This window comes from Pinus tabuliformis, chromosome 7 (genome assembly GCF_031772625.1).
Source record: "Pinus tabuliformis cultivar Carrire ecotype Pingquan chromosome 7, CPIR1, whole genome shotgun sequence".
Lineage (NCBI taxonomy): Eukaryota > Viridiplantae > Streptophyta > Pinopsida > Pinales > Pinaceae > Pinus > Pinus tabuliformis.
This window is the reverse complement of record NC_142293.1, coordinates 1,521,953,363-1,521,967,134: the sequence shown is the minus strand read 5'-3', so window position 1 is coordinate 1,521,967,134 and position 13,772 is coordinate 1,521,953,363.

Sequence of the window (13,772 nt, the reverse complement as noted above, 5' to 3'; positions counted from 1 at the left end):
TTCTACAAATATCAGGTGCAAAAGTTAACTTACTTGAAGTGAGACCACGATCATATGAAGTGATTGAATATCTGGTACTCCAGAGCAAACCCATTTAGCTTAGGGTCAGCTTCATGCATTAATTCTAAATAACCAGTCATCGCGTGGTTCATATTCTGGATAAGTACTTGTATGGTAAGCTTTTTATATGTATAATTTTATGTAGTTAGCTGCTGCAAGAAATTTGACACTGGTTTGATAGCTTATATTTGAATTAGTTACTCTTAGTTGGTGGTGGTTTTGAACATAAAATAAACAGCACTCTGGTCCTCATGTAAGAGTGTACTTATTTAGAATGTTGAATGTAACATATGAAATCTACATGTATGCCCTAACAACAATGTGCATGCACTATTCAGTACGACATGGATCCTAGCCCTTAGTAATGAATGGAGCAAGGACTACTATGCGACTCTTGGACATTGCCATTTATGCTGTGAATTTTCTTTTCTCAAGAGTTCATAAATGAAATGTTCTGACATTTTCATGTTCAGAGTTATCCTTTCCTTTTTCAGTTCAAATGATATCCAATTTTTTAGCAAAATTTTGCTCTGTCCTAATTTGGAAATAAAAAGTTCATATTCTGATTATTCTTTTGTTATCATTCACAGGATTTTGTTTCAGATGATTCAATCTTCTGTGGGGTTTTTTGATGGCCATGGTCCTTATGGTCATCTTGTTGTTCGCAGGGTCAGAGGTTCATTACCAGTGTAACTGCATTCTTTTTGGCAATCTTTCAAGGATAAAGCAAACAACATCAATGCTACCGATACATACAATAATAAAAAGAAGGCCAAAAATGCCCAAAATGACTTAGGTGGTGATGGCCAAGTCAGTTCAACAAAGGAATCCAGTCTTTTTTCTGCCTAGAAAGACACCTACCTAAAAGGAATCCAGTCTTTTTTCTTTTGCAGATACGTATCACCTACATTTCGGCCTTGAGGAAGTTTCTTATTCACACAAATTCAGGGTTATTTCTGTGTGGTTAACCTGCACTATTTTGAGGGTAATTGAATGATGTTTGGAGCACAATATGTGGATTGATTTTGAATTCAACATTCTGTCTGCACGCGTGTGTCTCAAGCTCATCCTACTGTCAGCTCATTGACATTGCCAGAGCTTCGTCTCCAATGTTCTTCAGGGTAACACATATCCAACGCAAACAACATGATCTCATGTAAGTTTTTTCACTATGTGTAGTCCTTTCAACACCATCACTACTTTGGCATGTTTCTTTGTTTCTCTTCCTGTGCTCCATGCAAAATCTGCTCCCCTCCAGTCACCTGGGTCAAAAATTAAGAGGGAAAGATTGCTTTTGAAGAGCCTTCCCAATCCAATAAGTCCCGGTTCTTCAACCAATCTCTCCTTTTCTCCAAGTATAATGTTGATTTGTCTCTCTGACATGCCTTCTAATGATAGAAGATTAGTGGTAGGAATCTACCCGAGTATGAAGAGAAAGCAAGAAAACAAGGGGGGCCAAAAGGATCTAGAATGTATGGATAAGATCAATATCTCTTTAATTAGTTTTTTTGTTGTAGTTTCAAGTTATCCTTATTATTGTTTGGTAAGAAAGTCTTCTGCCTTAAAATCTGGAAATGCTCCTTTGAGTGCTTATATTTTGCCTTTAAATATGAGGTTGTTAAAGTTATTCATTAAAATCTGTTAACCTCCTTTTAAGCAGGGTCAACACTACCACCTGTATCTACAAGTTCATCTCACACAACAGCTCTGCTAAGAAATAACTTACTAAATGATATTTCTTCTTTTCTGCTAGAGAAAATTGATTTGAATGAGGTTTCTCTTCCTTTTACACAATCGATGTGTTTTATGGGTTTTTTCTATACAACAAGATCACCATTTTGCAACATCTTAAATAGCATCTTGATTTTGTTTTAAATCCTTGGGAGTTCCTTTCCATTCTTTATTGTGTTTCTTTCTAATTTATTGAGGGACTGAATAATACCCGATAACACCAAGTCTCAATACCCTATCCAACTCTCATCAAGTATACATCTTCATGATATTTCCAGATATCTTACAACTGCAACATTGAATTTCTTGGCAATGATATTAATATTGCCACTGTTAACTTCGAGAACAAAGCCAAATTCTTTTGCAAACAATACTTCGAATATACTAGTGCATTTGGAGTTTAGGTTAACCTTCATCCCACAGCTTCCTGCAAAAGCCAACTCCAGCACGAATACAACTATACCCCACCACTAATATCATGACCAGCTGAAAAAATACTTTCTTCAAACAATTTCTGGACTGAAATAATTATTCTCTTGAAATCTAAAACATTATGAAAGTTGGGGAAAATGTGACCAATCTGATCAAAAATATAAGCAAGAGCATAACCACCTGGTGTTTTCCTTCAATAGGCAAGCTTTTGAAATAAAATTCTCCATGTAAAACTGATTTTTCTTGCATTGGAGCACATTGAAAACTTCCTCGAATCCCTCGGAAAATAGAACCATTATCAAGATTTGTTTCCTAGGCATTCTTGGGCAATTGTTGTTTCATAAATATGATGTTTACATCAAGTAGAATACAAAGACCAATCACATTGTATGCCCCAAGAACACCCTGAATATCATCAATAAATATTGAGGATGCAAGCAGTGGCATCATGCTTGAAATGTAGTCAATCACCTCTTCATTGCTATAAACATAGCCCCAGACATTTCAAACTGAGAATAAAGTAGATCTTATCATGAGGGCATCCATGGTTGCCACCACTTTACTATCATTTCTGGCTCCCAGACAATCCTAAATCATGCCTTCAAAATCCTGCATAAACTCAAGTTCATGTAGATCTTCAAACACCATGCAGTTTGCACCATTTCCTTCCCTGGAGCCTGAAATACATCTTTCATACTAAACCTGTTGATTTGAATAATCTTTCAGAAAAGTAATAGCTCTTTGTAGTATATTATTCGTGCATAAAGGGGTATTCTAATTTTTTTGGGATGTTGTGACCTGTATGCTTGACATTGATAACTTCATCTCGTGTGCAATCTGAGTTGTTTTGCTCATTTTGCATATATAAATGTGTTCTTTGAGCAGCTGATCTATCATTAGCTAGACGAGGATAGAGGTGTCCTTATCAATGTCACCAGGGTTGTTATTAAAATGTACCTGTGAAATGGAGCCAACAACACATTTGCTACTATACCTTGAACCTTAATTTTTCCAATAGTTTTCTTTGGCTTAGGAGTAGTTCCTTCCAAGGCAGCATCTGCAGAATCATTTCTCAACAGTTCTTCCTCTGGTTGCAACAGTATTTGATGTAGTCTATACAAGTTGCAGACATTTCAATTTACACAATTACTTAATAATATGCAAAGTATTACCTTCATTGTGAAAAAATTTTCATTTTCCAAACTACATGACAATTAAAAGAAATCAACAAAGACAATTTTGTTAATAACCTACCCAAAGGCATTACGCAAAACAATGCACTCATTATTAAGGAATTCAGGAGCTTCCATGTGACCACTGGCCCATGCTCGGAGACAAAGATGCACACAGGCCTCATAGGCAATGAGGGCTTGCCAGGCTCCCTGCCCACTACACTCAATAATTGCAAGCACATTATTGTCCAAATGCATAGCAGATGAGAAATAACATCTATCTGATAAATAATTATTGATCCACATTAACATGAAAAACAAATCTTAAGACATCCTGGGCACGGACCAGCTACAATCATGACAGCTGGCTCATGCCTAGAAACAAAGGTGCACACATCCCCCATAGACAATAAGGGCTTGCCCACTACACTCAATGAATTGCAAGCACATTCAGGTCAAGATCCAGAGTAGATGAGAAGTACATTGTATCTGGTAATGAATCACTGATCCACATTAACATGAAAAATAAATCTTAAGGCATCCTAAGTGTTTCTTTTTATATATCAACACACACAAGACCTTAGGTAGGAAGAAACAGTCAAACCTGAGGTGAAAAGTGGGTGGTTGGCTTGCTGAAGCTATTGATTGCCGGCAAGAACCTGCTGCCTCTCTAACATTCACAGAAGTGGGCCTGTAAAAGCAAAATCAAAGACTTTTCTTATAACAGTTTGAAGTTTGAACTCATGTATGACTATAAACAAGTGTACTCATTTATCAAACCACATTTTCCTAATTTACAGCAAGACCATAGATTTATGAATCTGAGGATGTACTTTGAACATTGATCATGGAAAAATTTTGATGAAAATTATAACAGCACAATAGATCTCTATTCTCTACATCGATTTGTTTCTTTTTCACTACCTTTCAAGAAGAACGAGATATGTTCCATTTAGAAAATAAGGAATAAAAACAAATCAATTTTACTTATTATTGATGCATCCATATCAAGTCAATACAAAATAACCATGAAAGGAATCAGATCCTACTATACCTTGAAACTTAATTTTTCCAATAGTTTTCTTTGGCTTAGGAGCAGTTCCTTCCAGGGCAGCATCTACAGAATCATTTCTCAACAGTTCTTCCTCTGGTTGCAACAGTATTTGTTGTAGTCTGTACAAGTTGCAGACATTTCAATTTACACAATTACTTAATAATATGCAGAGTATTACCTTCATTGTGAAAGAATTTGCATTTTCCGAACTACATGACAATTAAAAGAAATCAACAAAGACAATTTTGTTAATAACCTACATCCCTGTAACAGAGAGGTTCAAATTGTGCTATGTGACTGAATATTTTTTCTTAATAGCCAGACATGGACAAAGATGGTCTAAAACCTCTACAAAGTTATAGAAGATAAGTCACACCTTGTGTCATTTCATTTGATGTGTTGTTGCAAAGTGATGTCGCCCCTGCTTTTATAAGGGTAGACACCTCTCATATGTATTTTGCACTAGCTTGCACATAAGCAAGACCACACTGAGAGTATGTGGCACGCAGAGGAGGATGGGGTCTAACATGAATTTTCTCACTGCTTCCCATCCAGCCAAAACTGTGGACTGTAAATTTGAAGATCGGGAGCGTGGGGACTCCATATTTAGAAAGGATGACCTATAAGACTGAAAACTGCATCTAGATGGCATATTTGGCATGATCTTGACTTTACGCACTGCATCAAAAAAAATGTATTGAAAGCTCAGATTAAACTGTCTTTTTGAATCATGAGGTGTTTTACATTCACTTGCTTTATTTCAAGTGTAATCAAACAACCATAGACTCCCAAACCTACCTAATGGAAATTATAACAGCACAATAGATCTCTATTCTCTACATCTATTTGTTTCCTTTTCACTACCTTTCAAGAAGAACGAGATATGTGCCATTTAGAAAATAAGGAATAAAAACAAATCAATTGTACTTATTATTGATGCATCCATATCAAGTCAATACAAAATAACCATGAAAAGAATCAGATGCTACTATACCTTGAACCTTAATTTTTCCAATAGTTTTCTTTGGCTTAGGAGCAGTTCCTTCTAGGGCAGCATCTGCAAAACCATTTCTCAACAGTTCTTCCTCTGGTTGCAACAGTATTTGTTGTAGCCTATACAAGTTGCAGACATTTCAATTTACACAATTACTTAATAATATGCAGAGTATTACCTTCATTGTGAAAGAATTTGCATTTTCTGAACTGCGTGACAATTAAAAGAAATCAACAAAGACAATTTTGTTAATAACCTACCCAAAGGCATTACGCAAAACAATGCACTCATTATGAAGGAATTCAGGAGCTTCCATGTGACCACTGGCCCATGCCTGAAGATAAAGACGCACACAGGCCTCATAGGCAACGAGGGCTTGCCAGGCTCCCTGCCCACTACACTCAATAATTGCAAGCGCATTATTGCCAAAATGCATAGCAGATGAGAAATAAAATATATCTGATAAATAATTATTGATCCACATTAACATGAAAACCAAATATTAAGACATCCTAGGTACGGACCAACTACAATCATGACAGCTGGCTCATGCCCAGAAATAAAGGTGCACACATCCCCCATAGACAATAAGGGCTTGCCCACTACACTCAATGAATTGCAAGCACATTCAGGTCAAGATCCAGAGCAGATGAGAAGTACATTCTATCTGGTAATGAATTACTGATCCACATTAACATGAAAAATAAATCTTAAGGCATCCTGATTGTTTCTTTTTATATATCAACACACACAAGACCTTAGGTAGGAAGAAACAGTCAAACCTGAGGTGAAAAGTGGGTGGCTGGCTTGTTGAAGCTGTTGATTGCCGGCAAGAACCTGCTGCCTCTCTAACATTCACAGAAGCGGGCCTGTAAAAGAAAAATCAGAGACTTTTCTTATAACAGTTTGAAGTTTGAACTCATGTATGACTATAAACAAGTGTACTCATTTATCAGACCACATTTTCCTAATTTACAGCAAGACCATAGATTTATGAATCTGAGGATGTACTTTGAACATTGATCAGTTTGTCCTTGTACACTGAAGTGTCTATGCCTTGAGGAAGTTTCTTATTCACACAAATTCAGGGTTATTTCTATGTGTTTAACCTGCACTATTTTGAGGGTAATTGAATGATGTTTGGAGCACAATATGTGGATTGATTTTGAATTCAACATTCTTTTTGCATTCATGTGTCTCAAGCTCATCCTACTGTCAGCTCATTGACATTTCCAGAGCTTCGTCTCCAATGTTCTTCAGGGGAACACATATCCAAGGAAAACAACATGATCTCATGTAAGTTTTTTCACTATGTGCAGTCCCTTCAACACCATCACTACTTTGGCATGTTTCTTTGTTTCTCTTCCTATGCTCCATGCAAAATCTGCTCCCCTCCAGTCACTTGGGTCAAAAATTAAGAGGGAAAGATTGCTTTTGAAGAGCCTGCCCAATCCAATAAGTCCCGGTTCTTCAACCAATCTCTCCTTTTCTCCAAGTATAATGTTGATTTGTCTCTCTGACATGCCTTCTGATGACAGAAGATCAGTGGTAGGAATCTATTCGAGTATGAAGAGAAAGCAAGAAAACAAGGGGGGCCAAAAGGATCTGGAATGTATGGATAATATCAATATCTCTTTAATTAGTTTTCGGGTTGTAGTTTCAAGTTATCCTTATTAGTGTTTGGTAAGAAATTCTTCTGCCTTAAAATCTGGAAATGATCCTTTGAGTGCTGATATTCTGCCTTTAAATATGAGGTTGCTAAAGTTGTTCATTAAAATCTGTTAACCTCCTTTTAAGCAGGGTCAACACTGCCACCTATATCTACAAGTTCATCTCACACAACAACTCTACTAATAAATAACTTACTAAATGTTATTTCTTCTTTTCTACTAGAGAAAATTGATTTGAATGAGGTTTCTCTTCCTTTTACACAATCGATGTGTTTTATGGGTTTTTTCTATACAACAAGATCACCTTTTTGCAACATCTTAAATAGCATCTTGCTTTTGTTTTAAATCCTCGGGAGTTCCTTTCCATTCTTTATCGTGTTTCTTTCCAATTTATTAAGGGACTGAATAATACCCAATAACACCAGGTCTCAATACCCTATCCAACTCTCATCAAGTATACATCTTCATGATATTTCCAGATATCTTACAACTGCAACATTGAATTTCTTGGCAATGATATTAATATTGCCACTATTAACTTCGAGAAAAAAGCCAAATTCTTTTGCAAACAATACTTCGAATATACTAGTGCATTTGGAGTTTAGGTTAACCTTCATCCCACAGCTTCCTGCAAAAGCCAACTCCAGCGCGAATACAACTATACCCCACCACTAATATCATAACCAGCTGAAAAAAATACTTTCAACAAACAATTTCTGGACTGAAATAATTATTCTCTTGAAATCTAAAACATTATGAAAGTTGGGGAAAATGTGACCAATCTAATCAAAAATATAAGCAAGAGCATAACCACCGGGTGTTTTCCTTCAATAGGCAAGCTTTTGAAATAAAATTCTCCATGTAAAACTGATTTTTCTTGCATTGGAGCACATTTAAAACTTCCTCGAATCCCTCGGAAAATAGAACCATTATCAAGATTTGTTTCCTAGGCATTCTTGGGCAATTGTTGTTTCATAAATATGATGTTTACTTCAAGTAGAATACAAAAACCAATCACATTGTATGCCCCAAGAACACCCTGAATATCATCAATAAATATTGAGGATGCAAGCAGTGGCATCATGCTTGAAATGTAGTCAATCACCTCTTCATTGCTATAAACATAGCCCCAGACATTTCAAACTGAGAATAAAGTAGATCTTATCATGAGGGAATCCATGGCTGCCACCACTTTACTATCATTTCTAGCTCCTAGACATTCCTAAATCATGCCTTCAAAATCCAGCATAAACTCAAGTTCATGTAGATCTTCAAACACCATGCAGTTTGCACCATTTCCTTCCTTGGAGCCTGAAATACATCTTTCGTACTAAACCTGTTGATTTGAATAATCTTTCAGAAAAGTAATAGCTCTTTGTAGTATATTATTTGTGCATAAAGGGGTATTCTAATTTTTTTGGATGTTGTGACCTGTATGCTTGACATTGGTAACTTCATCTCGTGTGCAATCTGAGTTGTTTTGCTCATTTTGCATATATAAATGTGTTCTTTGAGCAGCTGAACTATCATTAGCTATACGAGGATTTATCAATGTCACTAGGGCTGTTATTAAAATGTACCTGTGAAATGGAGCCAACAACACATTTGCTACTATACCTTGAACCTTAATTTTTCCAATAGTTTTCTTTGGCTTAGGAGCAGTTCCTTCCAGGGCAGCATCTGCAGAATCATTTATTAATAGTTCTTCCTCTGGTTGCAATAGTATTTGTTATAGTCTATACAAGTTGCAGACATTTCAATTTACACAATTACTTAATAATATGCAGAGTATTACCTTCATTGTGAAAGAATTTGCATTTTCCGAACTACATGACAATTAAAAGAAATCAACAAAGACAATTTTGTTAATAACCTACCCAAAGGCATTACACAAAACAATGCACTCATTATGAAGGAATTCAGGAGCTTCCATGTGACCACTGGCCCATGCCCGGAGACAAAGATGCACACAGGCCTCATAGGCAATGAGGGCTTACCAGGCTCCCTGCCCACTACACTCAATAATTGCAAGCACATTATTGTCCAAATGCATAGCAGATGAGAAATAACATCTATCTGATAAATAATTATTGATCCACATTAACATGAAAAACAAATCTTAAGACATCCTGGGCACGGACCAACTACAATCATGACAGCTGGCTCATGCCCAGAAACAAAGGTGCACACATCCCCCATAGACAATAAGGGCTTGCCCACTACACTCAATGAATTGCAAGCACATTCAGGTCAAGATCCAGAGCAAATGAGAAGTACATTGTATCTGGTAATGGATCATTGATCCACATTAACATGAAAAATAAATCTTAAGGCATCCTGATTGTTTATTTTTATATATCAACACACACAAGACCTTAGGTAGGAAGAAACAGTCAAACCTGAGGTGAAAAGTAGGTGGTTGGCTTGCTGAAGCTGTTGATTGCCGACAAGAACCTGCTGCCTCTCTAACATTCACAAAATCCAGCCTGTAAAAGCAAAATCAGAGACTTTTCTTATAACATTTTGAAGTTTGAACTCATGTATGACTATAAACAAGTGTACTCATTTATCAGACTACATTTTCCTAATTTACAGCAAGACCATAGATTTATGAATCTGAGGATGTACTTTGAACTTTGATCATGGAAAAATTTTGATGGAAATTATAACATCACAATAGATCTCTATTCTCTACATCTATTTGTTTCTTTTTCACTACCTTTCAAGAAGAACGAGATATGTGCCATTTAGAAAATAAGGAATGGAAATAAATCAACTGTACTTATTGTTGATGCATCCATATCAAGTCAATACAAAATAACCATGAAAAGAATCAGATGCTACTATACCTTGAACCTTAATTTTTCCAATAGTTTTCTTTGGCTTAGGAGTAGTTCCTTCCAGGGCAGCATCTGCAGAATCATTTCTCAACAGTTCTTCCTCTGGTTGCAATATTATTTGCTGTAGTCTGTACAAGTTTCAGACATTTCAATTTACACAATTACTTAATAATATGCAGAGTATTACCTTCATTGTGAAAGAATTTGCATTTTTTGAACTACATGACAATTAAAAGAAATCAACACAGACAATTTTGTTAATAACCTACATCCCTGTAACAGAGAGGTTCAAATTGTGCTATGTGACTGAATATTTTTTCTTAATAGCCATACATGGACAAAGATGGTCTAAAACCTCTATAAAGTTATAGAAGATAAGTCACACCTTGTGTCATTTCATTTGATGTGCTGTTGCAAAGTGATGTCGCCCCTGCTATTATAAGGGTAGACACCTCCCATATGTATTCTGCACTAGCTTGCACATAAGCAAGACCACGCTGAGAATATGTGGCACGCAGAGGAGGATGGGGTCTAACACGAATTTTTCTCACTGCTTCCCATCCAGCCAAAACTGTGGACTGTAAATTTGAAGAGTGGGAGCGTGGGGACTCCATATTTAGAAAGGATGACCTACAAGACTGAAAACTGCATCCACATTAACATGAAAAATAAATCTTAAGGAATCCTAATGGTTTCTTTTTATATATCAACACACACAAGACCTTAGGTAGGAAGAAGCAGTCAAACCTGAGGTGAAAAGTGGGTGGCTGGCTTGCTGAAGCTGTTGATTGCCAATTTAGAACCTGTTGCCTCTCTAACATTCACAGAAGTGGGCCTGTAAAAGCAAAATCAGAGACTTTTCATATAACAGTTTGAAGTTTGAACTCATGTATGACTATAAACAAGTGTACTCATTTATCAGACCACATTTTCCTAATTCACAGCAAGACCATAGATTTATGAATCTAAGGATGTACTTTGAACATTGATCAGTTTGTCCTTGTACAATGAAGTGTCTATCTGGCCCTTAATTGAAAGCTGTGTATGAGGATTCTTGTGGCCTGCCAGAGTTAAGTTCTGCTTTGATAATTCTGCCATAACCTTTGTATTTGATGCCACGCAACTCCCTGGATTAATGCATTCCCCTCCCTCAGACAAAATTCCACGCTATGACCTTCTAATTTGATAGAACGCAGCTCGCTTTCTTAGTGTACTCTGCTTCCTGCAACTAAGGTCCATGCAGCATATAAGGCACAAGGTTACCCTGGGCGTAAAAATTGTAGACGAAAATTCGTAGGCGTTTTCAACAACACCCAACACGAATCTGAAGAAAAATTTCGACAACAGTAATGGATTTCTCAACGGTTTTTCTTCCTCTGGCACGGATTCGCTCTCGACTCCTTCAGATTCAATCACGCAAACCATTTGGACGTAGCAGCATCTCTGAGCTTATTTGATCTAGATCTCATTTCTACATTCAGGAAAGCCATGGATGAAATTTCCCTAGAGATTCGATGGAGCCCGTTTCAGAGGTCTGTCAGGGCAGCACGGGAAGCAAGAGCGGAGAAGACGAAAAGGGTACCCCAGGCAAATCTTTCAGGCTTAGATCTAACAGCATTCAAGCGAGGGTTTGCAGTTGTTTCAAATAATCTTGAACAGTTGCAACCATTCAACTACCTTCCCTTGATCGAACGATTAACAATCCTCTAATCGTCTAACACATAATCTAACAGCACGCAAGGATGACAAGTAGATTTTAGGGAAGTTCATTTCAGAGGGAAATGCCTTACGATGTAATAACATCAATACAAACAGTTTTATCTTCCAAGGTAATGGGTAACTTAGGAAATATCTCTTCAAGTTTGTTGATGTTTTTGTTAAAAGCTAAAAGATTTTGTGTAATAGACACAAGTTGAGGGGAACCCAAAGCTTGTCAAGCGGCTGAGGATAAAATACTAATAGAAGCACCTTCATCTACATTCGTACGATGCACATTCTTATTTTTGGTTGTTAAATTTGCTTACTTTTTACCCCTTTCTTTCGCCTATTTCATGTCCTTTCACTGTTAATTTGTATCTCAAGAAACGAAGGTATATCTATTTGTCATGTCTTTGTGAATTATTAATCAATGAAGTGTAGTCCTAGGGGAGTGTTGTTTATTTTACTCGCTAACCCATGTTTCTTTGCATATTTGAAAGGATGATGATTAGCAGACTACAATTTAGTCTATGGTTATCGATAAGTTGGCAGTGTTATCTTAGGATGTTGGCTATAGCGATGATTCCACCCAAGAGAGTCTGTTATACTAGTACATTTTCTATCTTTGTATTATGTTTATGTCTCAATGATCACTATTTATTTATGGGAAGACAGTCGTTGTAATCTTTGGGTATCGTTGATACTATCTTTGTAAAATTGAATTATATAAGTAAGGTTATAGGGCTGGGAAAGCTAGCCACCGCTAAAGAGAGATACGAGAGTTTTGAGTATGTAATAGCAAAATTCTGTAATTTTATTTTGATTAATGCAATCTTGATCTTCTAAGTATTTATTAGTCTTTGAACTTTTACCATAGCCATGATCAGGCATTTGGGCCCACTCTCTTGACCAGGTGTTATTGGATTAGTGGTGTGTGTCTATTTATCTTATGTTATGTTTATTTCTTTATCGTTGTGCAGTCCATTAAGTTGTGTTTTTGTGAATCTTAACTTGTTGTTACTCTGATTGTTGTTACTATTATTGCTTGTTTTTATGTTATAGATCTGATCTGAAAATATATGATAATAGAAATAAACCCAATAAATATCTGAATATAGATAGAAATGTTTCACTTTATTAATCAAACCCTTAAGGTAGGGCAACACCATACATTCACTCCTTAAGGAAGGAGAACACTCCACAAGCCATATGCCTATTCATACAATATTCCTTCACATCTCTCAATGGGGAGTCTCTAGCCTCTATATAGGCCTCATACATACAATACCATGGGTCATTACCATGGTTCCCTCAATACCATCTATCTAATACCATGGGCTTATTACATTATTGCTAACTACGTGTGGTCCCTTACATGATACAGTTTAACCACCTTATTTATTACTATGGTCCATCCCATTATTACATTATTCCCTTAGGTACCTCCCATTGTACCCCATATTATCCCCCCTAGGTATACTACATTCCACCCCCTTAAACATGTTTCGTCCCTGAAACATAAGAAGAACACAAATAATAAGATCTACTCAAAGGAGTAGTCCACCGGTACCATGCAAGTGCATCTAGCCATCCCAGAGAAAAGTGAACCCTCAATCTAGTTGGTGCCTCGCTCGCTTGAGATGGAAGTTGACCCTGGCGGCTCTTCTATGTTGGTGTGTAGTAAGTGGATCATCGCCCCTCTCTATCTATCATGTGGGGGTTGTTGTCCTTGTGGCTAATTTGTTGCCATCTTGTTGGTTGTTTTCTTGCTGGGTGATGTGGGTGGTGATATGTTGAAGTTTTAACCAACGATGTCTTTTTCTTTAATTCACCACCTAATGGAGCCTGATTGGTAGCCGGTACATGTTGTGGTGCTTGTTGTTGTTTCTTATCTTCCAATATTACTTCAACCATTGATTCCTCATCTGATGTATCCATACCTGTAACAGTTTCTGCTTCAGCCTCCTTGGAATCTACATGTTTTTCTTGTACCTAGTTTGATGTTTGTGTTTGGTTGTCAACCATCAAGGGCTCATCATCTGATGTGTCAGTCCCTAGAACATCTTCTACTTCAACCTCCTTGGACTCTACCTGTTTATTGATGGAAATATCCTGTAATGT